The 21,041-nt window shown below is 48.0% G+C and overlaps 1 protein-coding gene across 1 annotated transcript in view; it reads left to right on the top strand.

Annotated features, from left to right (window-relative positions):
- LOC146866935 (importin-9-like) overlaps positions 1-21,041 on the top strand; it is a 226,533-nt gene that overhangs the window by 138,178 nt on the left and 67,314 nt on the right. Inside the window, exon 5 of the mRNA XM_085618421.1 lies at positions 192-280. The gene's annotated coding sequence lies outside the window, so the exon portion shown is untranslated. The remainder of the gene's footprint in view (positions 1-191; positions 281-21,041) is intronic.

The raw sequence follows: 21,041 nt of genomic DNA, 5'->3' as shown, positions 1-21,041 counted from the left end.
TGGGCTTAGGTTATGGCCACTAGAAAGGCTGTCTTCCGTCTGTAATCCAAAACTTGTATTGATCATTGCTGTTTGTTTTTAGGGCACTGAACATGTTCTCATGCAAATCTCGACTCATCTATTCTTTTCAACTCACTGTTATACAGTGACGATACAGTGACCATTTGCTGAAAACCTTCCTTTCGTTCTAGAGTTGACCCGTGAGGTGACAGACACCCAGATGCCCCATGTTGCTCCAGTTATTCTTCCTGAGATGTACAAGATCTTTACAATGGCTGAGGTACGTGTAAATTACTTCATTTCTTTTATCTGTTATCAAGCACTTTCACCAAAGCAGCAATCAAATTGTAAGCTAATGGTGCAATAGTTGGGCAGAATAGTTGTAACTGGCTAAAGAGATGCTGAGGGGAAAAAATGCGGCGAAAGCTAACATGTTCTGTGAGACGTCACAGCAAAAGGGCACATAAGGAGAGTGTAGGAAGCTGGCTCTGTTTATACTATAACAAAGTAAGGTATAGTGTGCACAGAGTCCATGGGGTTCCCCAGAGGTATAGCGGAGGCTAAATTAGGTAAGTACTAACAGCTCTATTTGTGGTAGTGTGGTCGAGCAGTTAGGCGTATCAGGAGGGTGTGTTAAGGGTTTATTGTATTCACTTAGGTAAATATAAAAAAAGGTATACTTATATTATATTTCTAGAACCAGGACTTAGAACAGGCAAGTAGAACATGCATTCAGATGCAAAACTTTACAAGAAAATGCAATGGTGATTGAAATTGGAATCTTCATAGGTTTGTATTTGCTTTTAAAACAGTCAAACATACATTGGAAATTTGGAGTACTTTTGGATTTCCATTTAGTTACATCAACTACTCGGGGTGATATGCCTAGATATCACGCCATGGGTCCTACAATACAAAGGTAAGTAAGACAATTTTGGGGTCGAAGCAAAGTTACTTTGGTTTCAATACAAAAGGCAGTTCAACACGGAACATTTGTGGGAAAAAAATCTTAACGTGGGTTCCTATGGAAGAAAATGTTATCGGTTTACAGGTAAGTAAACGTCCTGCACGAATAGCTTTTTGGGGTTATAACCAAGATTCCCCAAGGTTCAAGAAGGCACTCAAATCGCACCACCAGCGGCACTAGGGCTGCCGCGTGCAGGGTGCATGGGCCCAATGTTAGCCAATTGTGCTAGGGGGCACCCCAGTTGTGGGGGAGCTGCTCTCAAGCAGACCACTCTGTCTTGGGAGTCAAGCTCCTAGGGTTGTCAGAGCAAAGGGGGTCACAGGTTGGCACCGTGTCCACACCACCAGCAGCGCATGGGCTTCCGGGTGCAGCGGGCTTAGGTGTCGGGAGCCCAATGCAATCCCATGGAGGTTGCCTGTTTTGGATTTAGCCTGTAGGCTCGGTCCAGGAAGTCTTCCGGGAGGAACCAACAGTGAGGCAGGTAAGTTGGGGGGGCTTCAGGGTGCATTGGTGCCTTTTGAGGTCGGTTTTCACCTTACTGGACCATTCGCGGTTTGTGGGGAGGGAGGGGGGTCTCCGTGCAGAGCCTGCAAGCAATGTCAGGGGGTCCTGGAGGGGTCGACACATGGTGGATCCGGACTCTGGAGCGCTGGGGGATCTCACTGGGACCTGTGGGCCACTCGTACTGGAGCCGTAGGCAACTGGAGAAGTGGCAGTTCGAGGTGTCTGGTTTCTTTGTCCTCAGCAGGATTAGTCTTTCTTTGGAGCAGAGCTGCTGTTTGTGGAGTTCTGGTCTTTGTTGAAGGCAGTCAGTCCTGTCGTACTTTGAAATTTGGGACCGCGTAGGAGGCAGGGCGCTACCCCTGTCTATCCCGATATTAGCCAACCGCGAATGGTCAATGCGGTATGTACAAGTGCTTTGTATAACGTTCTAGCTATGAATGCACTGTGTATACGTTATTATACATCACTACGTGGGTTCCATCTTAGAGCGGTGGCCATCTTATGGTTGCCCTCACATAGGCTACATATTACGAGCAAATACGGGCCTTTTAGAGCACATGTGCCTTCCTTTGACTTCTCTGTGACCTGGGCAGCTTGGCTCCGCTGCCCCAGGTCAGTCCGGTCTCACGAGCTCCCCGTCCTTCGCTCCACCTGTGATTAGCATCAGGGCTTGACACACCATAAAGCCTTTTCATCCCACACGAGCCTCCAGCTAATCTCTTTCACACCTGACTGTTCCTGCTTTATGGCTTGTTTTCCAAACAGGAGATGCTCGTGTTTATTGGGGCCTATTGATATCTGATGTGGGATCTGAGCCTTGCTGGGTAAATAATTGTGGGCTGGCTTAACTGGAATGTTGGATGGTCATCATGACTCTGCCTTTTCATTTGTAATGTGTACATTTATATGGCCATATCGTAAACCAAGGAATGTGTGCCTGAAGCATGATATTTTGTATTTAAGGAGAAGCCCGTTTCTGTAACTTTAAGCAGTCTCCTGAGAACATACACGCTGTTGTACTTCTAGGATGCCTGTAATTGGTCTGCAGCCAATAAACTGATCTTTGACTTCACCCAGAAGACTCTGTGTTTCTGTAGGTCTGAAACAGGAAGAACCCGAAGTCATAGGGTGTGTTCCCCTGCACCGCTGGGCTTAAAATTCCCAGTACTTCAGTCCTCCCATTGGTTTTGAAGGTGGCTGGCTGCAGGACAAGTCTACTTTTGGCGCAGGATCTCTGGAAACTGCAGAAGGTCCAATAGGGCTGGTGCCAAGTCATTTCTTCTTTAGTCTCCTCTGTTTTGCGTTTTCTTCCATCCTTCTTCGTAGGTTGCAGGAATCTACAGAGGCAAGGTTCAGGGTGCCCCTAAATACAACATTTAAGGGCGTTACAGTGGTGTGCAGGTTGTGACCAATGGGTCCCTTCCTTTGGGTGAGTACACCCCCTATTATGCTTGCCTCCAGGTGGAGGCGGGCATGAGCCTCTCGCCAATTGGCTGTGTTCCCTCATCTTCAAGATGCAGGGGACTGGGATGTGTGCTTCACCTGGTCTCCCCCCACCTGAGGGGTGGGGTTGGCAAAAGGTGGGCACACCTCTTCCTAACTGGTTTTCCCCGCTGATTCTCAGGCCCAAAGTGGCGGGTCAGAGCCGGTGGGAGCCAGTTTCTGGGGGCAGCAAAAGGCAGGGCCAGGTAACAAAGGTGGCGGTCCTTTGAAACTTTGAGCTTTGTGGACCCAGCCCATTCTTGTGGAGAAGGCATGACACCTCTTCCCAGGATGGACTTTGTTTTTGGACCCAGAGAGCGGAGGTCCTCTGCCCAGGGGTCCTGAAACCTGTCTGGTGGTGACAAATGGTGGGTAGCCATTCAGGAAACACCAGGGCTGGCCGTTTTTCTGGGGGCATCTCTAAGATGCCCTCTGAGAGCATCTCTAAGATGCCCCCTGAGAGCATCTCTAAGATGCCCTCTGAGAGCATCTTACATTGAATCCCACACTGGCATCAGTGTGGGTGTAATCTGCGAAGAAGTTTGCTACCAAACTTATCCGGTTTCAGTAAAGCCATTATGGAGATGGTGAGTTTGTAATGACCAACTCCCAGACCACATACTCTTAATGGCTTCACTGCACTTACAAGGTCTAAGAATGGACTTAGACATTATAGTGGTACCGTGCTCATGCAAGTGTATTCTCACCTGTGGTCTAGTGCACCCTGCCTTACATAAACTAGAATGGTGTGGTGTCCAAAACAAACAATAGATTTAAGACAGATCTGTGACTGGGGGTGAAAGTTTTATTAATTCATCATTCCGTCCATCATCCGTTCTTTTTGGATTTGTTGCTCTAGGTGAGAAGGGTATGCCCAGATGTTGGTCCTGTGCTCTCTACGCCACCTGATTCAAGCAGGCCTGGCTGAAAAGGGGTGTTACCCCCAAAACTGGTCCCAGGATGCTTGTTTCTAGTCCAGCAAAGACCTGGCCTGCCAGTTTGGGCTGGACTGTTCCCATGGGGGACAGGGTCAAGACTGATTTGCATATGGCTGGGTCTAAACTATAATGGTGTGCTGTGAGAAAGTGGCTCTGTATATACTGTTCCCAAATAGGAACAGGGTGTACAGAGTCCACAGTCCCCAGAGGTTTGGCAGAGGCTAAAGTTAGATATAACCTTACTCTTTAAAGTGGTAGCTTGGTCGAGCAGTAAGGCAGTATCAGAGGACAGTGTTGTTGCACACACTCAGTCAGCAAATGGTTTCACACACTCAATAACTGAACTCTAGGCCAATGGTTTATATATAAAAAAATATATTCTTGTTTTATTTTAGAACCAACAATAGGTATTAAAATATACTTTCTCAGAATGAGATGCTTTATATAAATACTTTTTCAATATGCAATTGGCTTTTGTAGAAAGTTACAAGTGGTTGCAATAGGCAACACAATTTTAAACACAACACAAGTTATTTGCAATAGATTACTTTTAGGATTACTTTTGTGATTCCAGGACTGGATCCTAGATTCAGTCCTGGGACAGTACTTAGAAATAAGTGATAAAAGTCGACTTAGTTACTGTTATGATTGTTAGACAATATTTTGCTAATTCAAAAGTTGACACTTTAGAAAATATATCATAGAAAACAGTCAATGATTCCATATGGAAGAAAATTCAAGTTGCAGGTATAGTATGTTCTTGTTACTTTTGTAATCCAGTACTGGGTGCCTAGACTCCGTACTGGGACCTTTATCCAAAACAGGTAAGTAATTACGTTTTCACAATTTATACGATTTTTAAAGAATATTTCAAGCTTGCAGAAATCGACACTTAGAAGAAATTTCACAGAAAAACAGTCAATGGTTTCCTATGGAAGAAAATTGGGTTACTGGTAAGTACGGTTGTGAATATTTTTCAGAGTCAGTGCTGGGTACCAAGGTCCAGCACTGGGAGCTCACCTAATAGCAGGTGAGTATTTTCGTTTTAGTTACTCGGCTGATTTTTGGTGAATATTTAAAGTTTTGAAAAGTCCACACTTGAAAGAAATTTCAGGAAAAAACAGTTAATGTTACCCTCTAGAGAAAATTGAGTTATCGGCTATAAGGTAAGTACTCAACTGGCAGAGTTAGGGTTCTGGGCATAGACTCTGGTGCCCCAGGGTCAGGTAGGTACAGTTGTTACACCCTCAGCGGCACAGTGGCAGCCGGGTGCAAAGAGAGTTAGGCCCAATGTTATCCTATGGGAGGCAGGGGGACCTTGGTTGGTGGCTGCTGACTAGCAGGCCATGCGGCTGTGGGAGCTGGGCTCCTGGTCACTTGCTCAGGTTAAATGGGGAAGTAGATAGGTGCAGAGGTTACACTGCCAGGGCCACTCGATGGCTGGGTGCAGGGTGCTTTTGAACCTAAGGGCGCTCAATTGATTTCAATGGGAGAGCTCCGGTTTAGAAAAGGACTGCAAGCTCGGGGACGAAGATTCTTCAGGTGCCACCACCACTTCGAGAGGTAAGTTGGGTAGTTGGAGGATAGGTAGGTACCCCGGAGTTGGGCACAGGGGGCGCCGGGTGCAGGGGTGCCTTTTGGTGTCGGGAAGTCTTACCCCCTGTTGATCGCGGTTGGGGGGGCACCTGGTTCTGAGGCTGCAGGCGTCGTCAGGCGCGTCGAGGGAAGTCCTTGGGTGCCGGGCTCGGGGTCACAGTCGTTGTGGGATCGTCCTTGTGGTCTTTGTTCACTCCGGCTCAGGCCAGTCTTGGCGGGTGCAGTGTGTGAAGGGTTCGCGGTTCCGGGCTGATGCCAGGGATTAGAAGCAGATTTTGAGTTGAGCCTGTACTCATCGGAGTCCCAGGAGCTTAGAGCCAAAAGGTAGCCAGGTCCTCCGGGGTTTGTGAGGTTGCTGGCCACAAGAGATGCCGGGTTGGAGCAGGTTCGAGGGTCGACAGGCCGGTAGGGCTGGGGCCAAAGCAGTTGGTGTCTTCCTCTTCTTACCAACTGCAGGGCAGGTCTTCTTTCTTCTTTGTATTTCGGAATCTGGAATATGGGGAAGGAAGGTTCAGGGTGCCCCTAAATACTAAATTTAGGGGCGTTACACGTAGGTGAAGGGCAGGGACCAATGGTTCCTTGTCCTGGGGTGGGTACTCCCCTATCCTGCCTCTCTCCTGTGGGAGGGGGGGGCAGTAGCCTAGTCCTGATTGGGCAGGGCTCCCCATCTTCAAGATGGCGAGAGCCTGGAGATGTGCTTCACCTCGCCTCCCCCACCTGAGGGGTGGGGTTGGCAGACTGGCACATCCCCTGTCCTTATTTGGGGTTTCCGGCCAAGCTGGGGAAGCTCACAGAGGCGGCATGCCTTTGAAGCTTCCCCCTACCCATCCTGTGGGAGGAGATCTAGCACCTCGCCCAGGATGTGCATTGTTGCAGGCCCAGGAGAGCAGGGGCTCTCCTACCCAGGGGTCCAGCAACATGTCTGCTGTGTGGCAGCCTAGGCAGCCTCTCAGACCAGACGTGGATTGTAGGTTAGGTTTCAGGGGGCATCTCTAAGATGCCCTCTGGGGTGCTTGGTACATTAAAGCCCACACTGGCATCAGTGCGGGTTTAATGTGCTGAGAAGTTTGATACCAAACTTCTCAGTCTTCAGTGTTGCCATTATGGTGCTGTGGAGTTCATGTTTGACGAGCTCTCAGCACCATGTACTCTTAAATGGCAGCACTGCACTTGCAGTGCCCAGGAATGGACCTCGGTACTGTAGGGGCACAGGGCTCCTGCTCCTGTGCCCACACACTGGCATAGGGCACCCAGCTAGAGGGGTGGCTGATGTATGCCATGGCAGTGTAGGTGGTGGGCATGGCACACAGGGATGTGTGCCATGTCGACTCTTTGTTTTGTCCTGTACTCAGACACTCAGCCTGCAAGGGCAGTGTGTGTATGTTAGGGTACAGGGCCTCTAAGGGTGGCACAATGAGTCCTGCAGCCCTTAGAGGCCTTCCCTGGTCACAAGGCCCTGGGTACCATTTACCAGGGGCTGACATGTGGCCAGGGTTTGCCAATTTGAGTTTTAGGTTTTTAGGGAAGGAACATAGGCCCTGGGCACCTGATTGGCACACTCAAAGTACATTCAGAAATTCAGCAAAAAGTGGGGGCATACCATGCAAGAAAGATGGCACTTTCTCACATGTGCCGTGCAAAAAAAGATGGATTTAACCCAGATCTGTGACTGGGGGTGAATGTTAATTCAGCATTCCGCCATTCATTTTCTGTGTTTTAGCATTTACCTAGGCCACAGGCAGTGGGTTGCAGGCATGGCACACAGGGATGTGGGCCACGTCGAATCTTCACTTTTCTCTGCACCATAACACACAGCCTGCAATGGCAATGTGTGGGTGTTAAGGTGCATGGGCTCTAAGGGTGACACAGTAGGTGCTGCAGTCCTTAAAGGCCTTTGATGGTCTCAGTGCACTTGGTACCCATGGCACCTTTTACAAGGGGCTTACTTGTCGCCAGAGATGTGCCAATTGTAGGTACAAAGGTACAATTGTGGGGAAAGAACACAGGGTCTGGGTACCTGATTGGCAGGGACTAAGGGCACATCAAGTCCATGTACATCAGAAATCTGGCAAAAAGTGGGTGAGTTACTGCAACAAAAACCCACTTTCCTACAGAGAGTTTTCCAAAGCTTGGGAACATGTAGAGATTTAACTCAAATAGGAATGGCACAAGGAGGGCAAAGGACAGATAAGGTGCTGTGTAAGTAAATTAAACTTCCGCCTGGGGCTGTGACTGTTACTAAGATTAGAAAGTCCAAGACCATGAAATGATTTGTAGGCAATATAGAAAAACCAATTTAAAAAGACCGCTAACTATCGGGAACCAAGGTATGTCGAAATATTAGTAGAAGCAGTAGAGAGTTTGAAAAAATAAGGTTACCAACTGATTTATAGATTGGTTGAGGTGTTGAAGGGCATGTACTTGGTGAGCACCGGTGTAGGAGAGTAGTATCTGCTTCACATGGGTACCCCCACTTTTTGCTGGTGTTTCACTGTTTTTCGACCTTAGTCTGGCCGTGGCCCTGCTAATCAGGACCCCAGCCTAGCTGCTTCCTCTCTAAAATGGTTTGCATGTACATTGGGTACATTCCTAATTGGATTCTGGAGTGCCTTATAAGCCCCTAGTATATGGTATACTATGTACCTAGGGCATAGGTACCTCAGAGGCCTACCAGGGGCTGAAGCATGTATTATGCCACCCCTGGGAAGCACTCCAAAATGACACCACAGGTCTGCTACTGCAGCCTGGGTAAGGTAGTCGATGCACCCCTTACTGTGGCATAGGCTACCTATATCACTACCATTGCACACACACACAAAACCTATAAGTCACTCCTATGGCAGGCCTTAACAATCCTGAAGGCAGAGTGCTTGGTTTTTATGTGAGCGGGTGCCCCTGCATGAGCAGAGCCCATCTGCAGCGTTCGGAGTACCTCCTCTGATGCTGTTTGTGGTGCAGCCTGACCATATACTCTTAAGTGCATTATAACCTCGCGGTAAATGTTAACTTTGGACTGGCTGCACGGAAACATGTCGTGTTTGGTGTCAAACACTTTGGTATGCTACCCCCCCCCCCACCAGTTCTGGCAGCGGGGGAGCATTCCACCCTTCTAGAGGGAGAGACATGTTCACACTGGTCTACCCGGTAAAGACTTTCTAAAGCCCTGTCATCACAAAATGGATGCCACTGCCACACACACGGGTCTGGCCCCCTGCTGCTGACCGAAACTCCGGCAGGGGAGGCCTGGACAATAGGATTCCTGTCCCAGGGAGGTGTAACCACCTCCCCAGACAGGGTAACCACCTCCCCAGACAGGCAGATGTAACCACCTTCCCAGACAGGCAGATGTGTATTGGGGCTGGGCGGGAGCCCTCTCTGGTGCTTTGAAGTCCTGCACTGGGGGCACACTTGGTGTCCCTGTGCAGAGTCCAGTTCATACCGTTTGCAGGGGCTAACTGCCCCTGCTCTGGCGCGAAACTGGACAAAGGGAATGGGTGTAACCACCCCTCTTTTCAAACCCTCCCATAGGTGGGTCCGTAGAGTATGTCCAACCCCCAAACTTAGTATAAGTATGGAAACCCAGTCCTTGAGACTTTAGATTACCCAGGTCGAAACTCTGCAACATATATCCTGGACCTTCGACTTTCTATTTTCGCTAGAAGTCTGAAGAAATCTCCCTTGGGGTCAAGAAGTGACTCCCTTGCTTGGCAGGCACCAAACAAGCAACTGGCCGGTCTACAACTCTGAAGCTCCCGCCGGACGCCGAAGTCTTTGCATCACCAGAGGTGTATTTCCAGACTTCCCCGAGGCTACCCTGAGTCCACAGCAAAGCGGAGGCCTGTGGCTATCGTGGGTGACGTGGAACTGTGACCCCTGGACACCGTGATCTTTTGCCGATCCATCATCTTCCTGCTTTCCTCGAAGATGTGCTTTGGGCTCCGAGTAGCCCCAGCCTTGAGCACCTCCTGCACCGAAGATCTCTGGCCTCCACTCCACGAGTGACCCGTGGGCCAGTTTCAAGTGCGACCGCTCGAGGCTCCTTCGCGATCGCTGGCCCGTTGGCTAGTGGGTCCCCACCAACGGTGACTCCTGTTCTGATTGGGCTTTCCTGGTTGCTCCAGACGTGCCCCGACTTACCCTCGCTGGGTGAATCCCCCAGACCTTGCTGGTCTACACCGACGTCCTTCTTCTATTTCCACCTGACTTGCCGTTGCCAAGGCTTGTTGGGTCCATCCTGGTCGCCGACACTGCAGCACTCGACAGACTTCGTGGGACAGCTCGAATCCAGCTCCTGGTCGCCGTCGACGCCTCCTGGACCTCGTGGCTGAAGTCAAGACACCTGTCAACTCACCTGAAGCACCCGACATCTGTGGGCATTGGACTATCGTGCCCCTGGTCACTGGTAAGTGATCCAGACCCTGTCCCCTCTGCTTTCAGGTTCCTTCCATCCTCGATCCAGGCTTGGATCTCTTCAGACACTTCTCTTCATGGCAGCAGCACTTCTTTGCCAGCTTCCATTGAAAGCAGCGACGCGACCCGACACCAAAAGACACCTATGTACCCGGCTTCCCTGGGTGAGGTAACTCGAGTACTCCGGTGCTCCCGTGGGTGTTTGCCCTAGACACCTCTAAGTCCAAAAGGGTTCGCTTGTAGTCATCCTCCAAGTGTCCTTAAACTCTCAATTTCCAACCGCGATGTTCCCCATAGAAGTTAATGGCGATTTGCGGCTGTGTTCTCACACTGCCCGTGTCCCCTGTGGGTCCCCTGTGTCACTACCTTGGGTGGTTCTTTGTGGTCCAAGCACTTCTACAGGCCCTAGGCCTTGTGTCTAGTTCAGTCGTGGTTCTCATACCACTTTATTGGTCTATGGTTTGGAGCGCCCCTAGGGCCCAAACGTGTATTTGTGCTTTTACTGTTGAACACTGACTTGTAACTTAAGTACTTCGAACTCCAGCCTCATAAAGAGACTAGAGGGGTGTGTTTTATCTTAAATACATATATTTTAAATATATACCTGGTGTGGTTGTCCTTTCATTTGGTCATTCAAGAGATTATAGACTGGTAAAACAAGCTGCTTTACATTCCTTCAAGACTTAGCCTGAAGGCTGCTCTCCATAGCTACCACTAGGATAGCTTTCAATAAAGATTGTCTTTAACCTATCACCATAAGGGGTTGTTTGGACTGATACAGGGTGCCCACTATAACTAGTGGACAGCATATATCAGGCCAACTTCTCACAACCGGGAAGCAAACAACTATAATCTTTACAGCAACAATATAGGAGCATGAGAATTTGTGATCTGACAGTGAGAATAGAACCAGTTCTGCAAATATTGCAAAGAAATGTGTGTGCGTTTGCACACATGTTGGGAGTGGAAATTAAAATGGGATGGCGAGTTAAGGAGACAGGAAAAAGGAAACAGAATGGAGGTTGGCAGAGGGCATGCTGAGAAGATGCAGCACGAAAGAAGATAATCGAAGTCTAGTGTTGAGTGTTTAAACATCCAAGAGAGAGTGACCGATGCAGGATTAAAATGTTGTACAGTGAAGAGTTAAATGAGGAGAAAAATAGTTCTTTGACTCCTCTACATTGAAATCACACTAGAGCTTGAATCAGGAAATGGATGCAACAAGAGGAAAGGTGAATAGGAAAGAAAGGAGGGAAGGGTAAGGTTAGTGTCTTGTGAGACACCATAGTGAAGAGTAAGATAAAGTGTCCAGAGCAAGTGGCTGAATGCATGTGATAATAGATTGGACTTCTGTACAATTTGGCCTGCACTGCCTAAAAGGTAACTACTACACATAATCTTAACATATGATCACCTTTACTGCATCAGGAGATATTCAAGATGCACTTGTAAAATGGGATGTTTGCGTAATCTTCCCTAATAAACTCAGTCAGTTGAGTCCTTCAGAATCATGGAGGAAAGTATGGCTATGGTGCTGCGGAACGTCTTTATCTTAGACTGATCTCGGCTCTCTGAAACATTTGTAGAGCCATCACCATCCACCTTTCCTCCCAAATATGTTGCTTTTCAGGAGATAGAACTTGAGACTCAAAGATTTCAGGTCTGAAGTTCTGATAGAACAAAAGCATTAATGGGAAATCATTGGGAATGTTATTTGTATCAGTGGAAGGAATGCATTAATACTTGAGATTCATGTGTCCACTAGGATATGGGAAGGGGCATAAATAAACTGTAATGGTGTGTAGTATAAGGGAAAGGGTTACACATACGGTTAGGATGAGCGATGAGATTAGCAAAATGGTTAGATTTAGGTCAAAAAGTGAGGGCTAAAGAAATTGGTAGATGAAGAGTATCCGCAGCAGATAAAAACAAAAAGAAAGGAAACTCGGAGCATTACCGTAGTTTATGCAAAATGTTTTGAAATTACTGTACATACAATAATGGGACTACAAGATTAATTGCCTATGGTTACCATTACTTTTTTCCCCCCTTCAAATAAATCACATGGAACCATTCTGACTGGTTGTGTTTGGCTAGTGTACAATGTGAGAACTGAAGGGTCTAGATCAGGGTCTCCAAAGTCTTTTGTGGAGGGCCGGATCCATGCCATATTTTTAACTTATCCCCATTTAGATAAATGTAGTGTTTGAGGCATATGAGCTGCAGATCACACACTAGGATAGTAGATCGCCATCTGGTGTTGGGCTCGGATGCTTGCAGGTTGTTGTTGTCTTCGGAAGAAGTCTTTGTGGTCACGAGATAGGTGACTCCTCCCTTGGATGACCGTGCGCATGGGCATCAACTTCATCGTTGGATTGTTTTTTTCTGCCATTGGGTTCGGATGCAACTTTTCCGCTCTGGTTGGAAATTTCAATTCCAAGCTTTTCGAAGCACCTTCATTCTCGACATCGATTTCATCGGCTCGATTCCGGACGTCGACGCGGGCCGCTGGGCCTATCCACGCCTTGAGGCCTACGGCTCATGGAAAGGACGCCTTTCATAAAATGCCATTGTGGAGCAAAATTTCCGTACAGTGACCACCACAAAGTCTGCAACCTGTGCCTATCACCTGAACATGACGAGTCCAGCGGTCCAGCCTGCGCATCCTTTCGATCCAAGAAGACCATCCGAGATCGAAGGGCTCGAAGACGCATCATGGCAAAGAGACCAGCTCCGGAACCAGAGGACATCTTTGATGAAGGCCCCGATGTCCCAGAAGAAGATTCCGAAGATCTACAAATAATCTCCGAAGCAGACGACTCAGACGACCCCATCACTCCTAGGCAACATGTGAGTACTACTGCCCCTGCCCCAACCCCTCCAAAACCAAAGGCATTGGTCAAGACTTCGCCTGCTGACCCCAGTCGAGACCGAAAACATCCTGCAGAAGCCCCGCCTCCGGGCTCGGCTCCGAAGAAACATAAGCCTTCCGGTAGCTCGGGACCGAGCAAACCGCATGTCATTGTTCAACCGGCACCTTCGGCACCGAAGACAAAAGACCACTCGGCACCGAAATCGGCTCCGGTGCCGTCAGCCCCGAAAACACCAAGGCCAATAGATAAACTGGCACAGAAGGTTCCCAAGCCTACAGATACAACTTCGGCTCCGAAACCAACGGCTAAGGACTCTCACACACCTCCTAAAGCCAAAAACTCCACCGATCAACCAAAACCTCGATCGGAACCGAAAAAATCGGCACCAAAGACTGTTCCTGAGGAGCAATACGTTTTTCATCCAGATCCCATCGACCCAAGGTAGAAAAAGATTTATATTAACCCAAAGACTGGACATGTCACCACGGTGCCATGTAAAAAGCGGAAACTGGACACACCATCTGCCCCAGTTCCTATAAACAGGAAGGACTCTGCAACATCGCCTATGCCCCCTTCCTCTCCTATACTGCCTTCTAACCCACCCCCTCTGCCTACACCACCCTTACCTATACCCTCTCCATCACATACACCAACCTCCACAGGATGATGATGATGATGACCTAGGGGGTGGGGGTGACCTAATGATCCGTTCACGGATCCAGATACCTCACCACTGGATGATTGGGCCTTCCCTCTACCAGACATGCCTGACCCTCAGCCATATCCCTCCAAACCATTGCCTCCAGACAATCACCTGGGCTTTGGCCAGTTATTAAATAGAGCGGCACTTTACCACGGCGTCACAATGCACTCCGACGCACCAGAAGAAGACTTCCTATTCAATACTTTTGAACAATCTCAAATGTCTGTACAAATTCTGCCCATGATTAAGGGAGTCATAAAACACGCCCGAGGTATTTAAAGACCTTGTCCGTGCCAGGGTTCTTAACCCAAGGATAGAAAAGAAATATAGACCTGCCCCTGAAGATCCTAATTACATCAAAGGGCAGCTCCCTTTGGATTCTTTGGTCGTTACCAATGCCAGGAAACGCGCCAACTCCCAAACCACAGGAGATACACCACCTCCTGACAAAGAATCCAAACTGTTAGAAGCCTCTGGCAAAAGAGTAGCATCACAAGCCGCTAATCATTGGTGTACTGCCGACACCCAAGCCCTACTAGCACGCTATGACAGGGCCCACTACGACCAGTTAGAGAATCTATTACATCTTCCAGAGCAATATAAAACCCAAGCAAATGACCCTATCCAGGAGGGAAAACTTATTTCAAATGCGGCAATTAAATGTGCGCTTGACGCCGCAGACACCGCCTCTAGAGCAATTAACACAAGTGTGCTCCTTAGACGACATGCCTGGCTACGCATTTCAGGCTTTAAGCCAGAGGTACAAACTACTATACTTAGCCATTCAACCAGGAACAGCTATTTGGGCCAGCAGTAGACACTGCCCTTGAAAAAATGAAGGACACAGAGACGGCTAAGTCCATGGGAGCATTACAGTCTCCACAACCACGTGGATCCTTTCGACGCTCCTTCTACAGAGGAGCCTCCAAAAATATGGGAACGGACACCTCCTCTACATTCAAAGCCGCTACACAAACATCCCCCAGTAGTGGATATTTTAGAGGCGGATTCAGAGGAAACAACAAGGGTCGAGGTAATAACAATACTCGTACCTCCCCTGCCACAAAACAGTGACTTTCCTCCACTCCCCCCAGACCATTCCACTCCAGTTGGGGGAAGACTCAAACAGTTCCTACCTGTCTGGAACTCCATCACAACAGACAAGTGGGTAAGACAAATTATCCAGTATGGTTACTGCCTGGAACTCACAACTACCCCCCCCACACATACCACCCAAACAGCGTTCGATGTCACCAAACCATCTTACGCTCCTCAAACAAGAGGTTCGCTCATTGCATTAAAAACACGCAATAGATCCAGTTCCCTTAGAACATCAGGGTACAGGGGTATACTCACTCTACTTCCTAATCCCCAAAAAGGACGGGACTCTAAGACCAATACTCGACCTCAGACCCCTAAATCAGTATATAAACTCAGATCATTTCCATATGATCACTCTTCAACAAGTGCTCCCACTACTGCAACAAGGCGATTTCCTTGCCACACTAGATCTCAAGGACGCCTACTTCCACATTCCCATACATCCTACCCACAGGAAGTATCTAAGGTTTGTGGTGGACGGACAACACTACCAGTTTACAGTCCTTCCATTCGGGGTAACAACTGCGCCCAGGGTATTCACAAAATGTCTGGCAGTAGTAGCAGCACATCTCAGAAGACAACAAATTCATGTCTTCCCGTATCTAGACGACTGGCTAATAAAAGCCAAGTCATTCAACAAATGTGTTCTATACACTCGCCAAACCATCCAAATCTTACACAACTTGGGATTCACAATAAACTATCCCAAATCTCATCTCCAACCCTCTCACATACATCAGTATCTAGGAGCCACCATAAACACCTCCACAGCCCTAGCATATCCCAGCCCAGCCAGAATAGCCAATATACAAGCTCTTATCACGAAATTTCAAATCCAACACTCTCTTCCAGCAAGAGTGTTCATGCAACTCATAGGCATGATGGCGTCATGCATCTTCATTGTGCCTTATGCAAGACTTCAAATGCGTCCCTTGCAAGAATGTCTAGCACGTCAGTGGAACCAGGCTCACGGACAACTCTCAGATCTGGTGTTGGTGGAAAGCCGCACACATCGCTCTCTAAAATGGTGGAACATAACAAACCTGTCCAAAGGGCGGCCGTTCCTAGAGCCTCTTCCACAGATCGTGCTGACAACGGATGCATCACTCACAGGATGGGGAACCCATCTCCTCAGACACACCACTCAGGGCAAATGGACCACTCAACAGAAAGTGCTCCATATCAATTACCTGGAACTGCTAGCAGTGTTCCTAGCACTAAAATCATCTCCAGAACAAAACTGTCCTCATCCGCACAGACAACATGACAACCATGTATTACATACAAAAACAAGGATGCACGCATTCTCTCCAGCTGTCCCAGCTCGCACAGAACATTTGGAGATGGGCCATTCCTCAGAACATATACCTGCTTGCAGAACACCTTCCAGGGGTTCACAATCAAATTGCCGATCTGTTAAGTCGACAAACACAACAGATCCACGAATGGGAACTACATCCCCAGGTCCTACTGCCCTTTTTCCAACAATGGGGCCAACCAGACATAGATCTGTTCGTCACACACGAAAACGCAAAATGCCCAACCTTCGCCGCCAGGTTTCCCCACCCGGAGTCAAAGGGAAATGCGATATGGATGAACTGGTCAGGCAGATTTGCGTACGCTTTTCCGCCTCTCCCACTCATTCCGTTAGTGGTACGCAAGCTCAGGCAACAGTCTCTCAAACTGATCCTAGCAGCTCCCACATGGGCACGCCATCCGTGGTTCCCAACACTACTGGAACTCTCCCTAGTTCCACACCAAAAACTGCGTCTCTCCCCGTCCTAATTAACACAGAACCATGGAGAAATCAGACACCCAGATCCAAGTCAACTGAATCTGGCGATCTGGCTCCTGAAGTCCTAGAGTTCGGTCACCTCAACCTGCCACCAGACTTGATGAATATTATAAAAGAGGCCAGAAGACCTACCACTAGGGCTTGCTATGCTGCAAAATGGAAAAGATTTGCCATTTACTGCACTAACAATCATTTAAATCCACTGGATGCATCCATCCAGGACATCATTTGCTACTTACTACACTTGCAAAGATGTAATTTGGCATACTCATCCATACGTCTCCACCTAGCAGCATTAGCAGCCTACTTACAAAATCGACAACACTTGTCACTCTTTAGAGTACCTGCGATCAAAGCCTTCATGGAAGGACTAAAAAGGATTATTCCTCCCAGATTACCACCCTCTCCAGTGTGGAATCTAAACATTGTTCTTACCAGGCTCATGGGACCCCCATTTGAACCTCTGCATAAATGCGAACTACAGTTCCTCACATGGAAAGTGGCTTTCCTTATCGCTATCACATCCCTCAGACGGGTAAGTGAAATCCAGGCTTTAACCATACAAGAACCATTCTTACAATTACACCGTAGCAAAGTGGTTCTTAGGACAAATCCGAAATTCCTTCCAAAAGTCATATCTCCATTCTATCCTTAACCAATCAGTAGAGTTACCAGTGTTCTTCCCAAATCCAGACTCGGTAGCTGAAAGAGCTCTTCATACCTTAGACGTTAAAAGAGCCCTTCTTTACTACATTGACAGAACCAAATCATTCCGCCAAAAAAAAACAATTGTTTGTTGCTTTCTCTCCACCACATAAAGGCAACCCCATTTCCAAATCTGGGATAGCTAGGTGGATAGTTAAGTGTATCCAAATATGCCACCACAAGGCTAAACGCACACCAACGGTTCCCCCTAGAGTACATTCCACACGCAAAATAGGGGCTTCCATGGCATTCTTAGGAAACATTCCCTTAGAAGATATTTGTAGGGCAGCCACATGGTCTACAACACACACCTTCACTAAACACTATTGTGTTGACGTGCAAGCAAAGCAACAAGCTTCTGTGGGACAGGCAGTCCTTAAAACTTTATTTCAAACTGCTGCAACCGATACAGGTGACCACTGCTAGGGGAGATACTGCTATATAGTCTATCCTAATGTGTGATCTGCAGCTCATATGCCTCAAACGGAATATGCTACTTACCAGTATGCATCTGTTCTTGGCATGTAGAGCTGCAGAGCCACACACGCCCACCCACCTCCCCGGGACCTGTATCTGTTCCAGAATTGTCTTACTTAGACATCACACCTGGACATCTCTCTCTTTTCTACAAACTCCATTTCCCATCATGGCGAAAAACAATCTAACGATGGAGTTGATGCCCATGCGCACTGTCATCCAAGGGAGGAGTCCCCTATCTCATGACCACAAAGACTTCTTCCGAAGACAACAACAAGCTGCAAGCTTCCGAGCCCAACACCAGATGGCGATCTACTATCCTAGTGTGTGGCTCTGCAGCTCTACATGCCAAGAACAGATGCATACTGGTAAGTAGCATATTCCTTTCTTAAAAATCTGCCATGGATCCGACCTGCCAGGACTGACTTTGGAGAATCCTGGTCTAGGTTTTGGAACAATAGTTGATGATTAAAACATTAGAAAAACTGTCCCTTTGACAGGTGACTGAAAAGACTGGTCATTGAGTTGTCCTATAAAATTGAGTGAAAGCATGTTCAGGAGAGTTGATGGCTGATGACAGTAGTCTCTCCCTCCATAATACTTTTAATGGATGCTCGAAAATGCTAACAGCCTCGTCTTAGGAGTCTTGGATTTTAAACAGTAAACTATGTGTTAAGGAAAAGACTTGGACAAGGTAACCTGGCTCATTAGAGCATTTTAAGGACTCGCGCTTTGTGCTCTGCAGCGAAGGCGCTTCGCGCTTGTATTTTAAACTACCTAGTTTAATATTTACGTTTTGATTTAATTTGTTTTTCCTTGTTCTTAATATAGGGCATCCTCCCTCCTCCCTCTTACCTGCATTTAAATTTGTTGTTTCACCGCTGTTTTAGCGGGTCCGGTCCTGGTGGTGGCAGTCAGTAGGGGGATTAGGCAGCCATTTTGGAGTGGTGTTTGGGACGTGTGGGGGCGCCATTTTGAGCGGTCTAGCGGTCTTCTCCACACACCGACACCCTATTTAAGGCGGTACTTCAAGGGGGTCAGCTTGGACAAGGTAACCTGGCTCATTAGAGCATTTTAAGGACTCGCGCTTTGTGCTCTGCAGCGAAGGCGCTTCGCGCTTGTATTTTAAACTACCTAGTTTAGTATTTACGTTTTGATTTAATTTGTTTTTCCTTGTTCTTAATATAGGGCATCCTCCCTCCTCCCTCTTACCTGCATTTAAATTTGTTGTTTCACCGCTGTTTTAGCGGGTCCGGTCCTGGTGGGGGCAGTCAGTAGGGGGATTAGGCAGCCATTTTGGAGTGGTGTTTGGGACGTGTGGGGCCGCCATTTTGAGCGGTCTAGCGGTCTTCTCCACACGCTGACACCCTATTTAAACCAGTCCTTCAAGCGCGCAGCGGTTACGCGCAGTGGGGACGCTTTCTCTGTGCCTGAGTCGTGCCAGAGTCCTGCCCGTCTGCGCTCGTCCGCGCCGAGTCAGGGCTAAGGCAGGGCAGGGATCTTTGGTTTCTCGGTATTGCTTTTGGATTGTTTATTACGAATGTATTCTAGATGAGAACTGCTTACTTTTTGCGATTCTGCGCCCTGCATCTCTACTTCGTTACATCCTCTATCCGGCCCTTTTCAGTGTCCTAAGTGTGCTTTTAAACTCCCACTCCCCGCCCCTATTTCCGCTTACCGGCCAGCCTCCTTGGGATGCTCTGATAGCGTTGTTCCTCCGCAGCCTAATTCTCAGGTCCCTTATGATGTTAAGATTTGTCACCTCAATGTGAGGTCGCTGGTTAGACATCATTGGGGTGTCCATAATTTACTTACGGTGGAAGCTCCTGATGTTCTTTTTATGTCAGAGACATGGCTGCATGAGGAAGCTTTTGCAGCGGTTAATTTGGCTCTCCCCTCTGAGTATGCGATTTTTACTCATAATCGTAACTCGAGAGGTGGTGGAATTGCGGCTGCTGTAAAATCCTGCTATCCATGTACTTGGAAGGCCTTAGACATTGCAGGTTGCGAAAGTGTTCACTTTCGTATCTCTATTAGTCCTCATTTTACTTTTTCGGGGCTACTTATCTACCGACCTCCGGGCCCGGATGCTGCCTTTAGGTCAGCTCTTCCAGAAGTTGTGAGCGCATTAGCCTTAGGGGCTGCCAATTTTAGTATTATTGGCGATTTAAATCTTCATTTTGATGCTCCTCTTTCTTCCATGGTCAGCAGCACCATTGCCGATCTGGAGGCTCTCCAGCTATTTCAGCTGGTTGAGCATTGCACTCATGTTGGTGGACATATTTTGGACCCCATCTTTACCAACTTCACTTCGGCTAAAGTGCTTTCTCCCAGGCCGATGGCCTGGACTGATCACTATCTCATAGAGTTGCATCTTACAATTGAGGATTTCCCTCATAGAGCAATTGCGCCTGTGTCCTTTCGACGCCCATGGAAAAAACTAAAGCTTGCAGATTTTCATCGGCTTCTTGGGCTCTATCCGCTTGGCCCTTTTTCCGATGTTGAGTCGGGCTATGATCTTTTTTGTAGCTGGCTGACTAGAGCCTTAGACTGTCTGATCCCAATTGCCGAGAGTAAATGTCGTCGTGCTGAACCTAGCCCATGGTATGATGATTCACTCCGGCTCCTAAAAAAATCATGTAAACAAGCTGAAAGAGCCTGGCGTAAGTCATATCTGCCTGCTAGGAAAAAGCTGTATCTTGTTAAGATCAAGAAGTATCATAGAGCGGTATGTCAAGCTCGGGCCGCTTATTACTCTCGTGAATTTAACATCAGCACCAATCCCACTAAATTAATATTTAAGGTGCTTAAGGATCTTACAGCCAGTAGAGCCCCAGGCGCTGAGATCTGCTCTGTTTCACATTGTGAGGACTTGGCCATCTTCTTTGTAGAAAAGGTGGAGGCTATTTACCGCTCTTTGCCTGGCTCGTCTGTACCTCAGGAGAAGCTGAAATCCAGCCCGAAGACCCTTATGTCTTTGTGCTCTCTCCCAGAGCTATCAATGGAGGAGTTTAACAGAATTGTGGCGAAAGTCAAATCAGGCTCGCCAATGGACCCTCTTCGACCTGCCCAATTTAGAGAATCTGCGTCACTGTGTCTCCCTCCTCTACGTGACCTCGTCAATCTATCTCTGACGTCAGGTTCTGTTCCTGGCAGCTGGAAACAGGCCCAGGTGATGCCTATTTTAAAAAAACCTGCCCTGGATCCATTAAAGCTGGAGAACTACCGTCCCATATCTCTTCTTCCGTGGGTGGCAAAGTTGACCGAGGCCCATGTCAACGCTATCCTTTCCACTCATCTCCACTCTGCTAATATTTTAGATCCTTCACAGAACGGCTTTCGATCTGGCCATAGTACTGAGACTGCGCTGCTTTCAATGGTCGATCATCTACGTACTCTGGTCGACTCTGGTCAAACGGCGGCTTTGGTGCTTTTGGATCTCAGCGCCGCGTTCGACACCGTCTCCCACGCCATTTTATTAAATCGTCTG

The sequence above is a fragment of the Triturus cristatus genome, chromosome 1_2 (genome assembly GCF_964204655.1).
Source record: "Triturus cristatus chromosome 1_2, aTriCri1.1, whole genome shotgun sequence".
NCBI lineage: Eukaryota > Metazoa > Chordata > Amphibia > Caudata > Salamandridae > Triturus > Triturus cristatus.
Note: the sequence above shows the minus strand (reverse complement) of the source record. Positions and strands in the feature narration are given on the sequence as shown.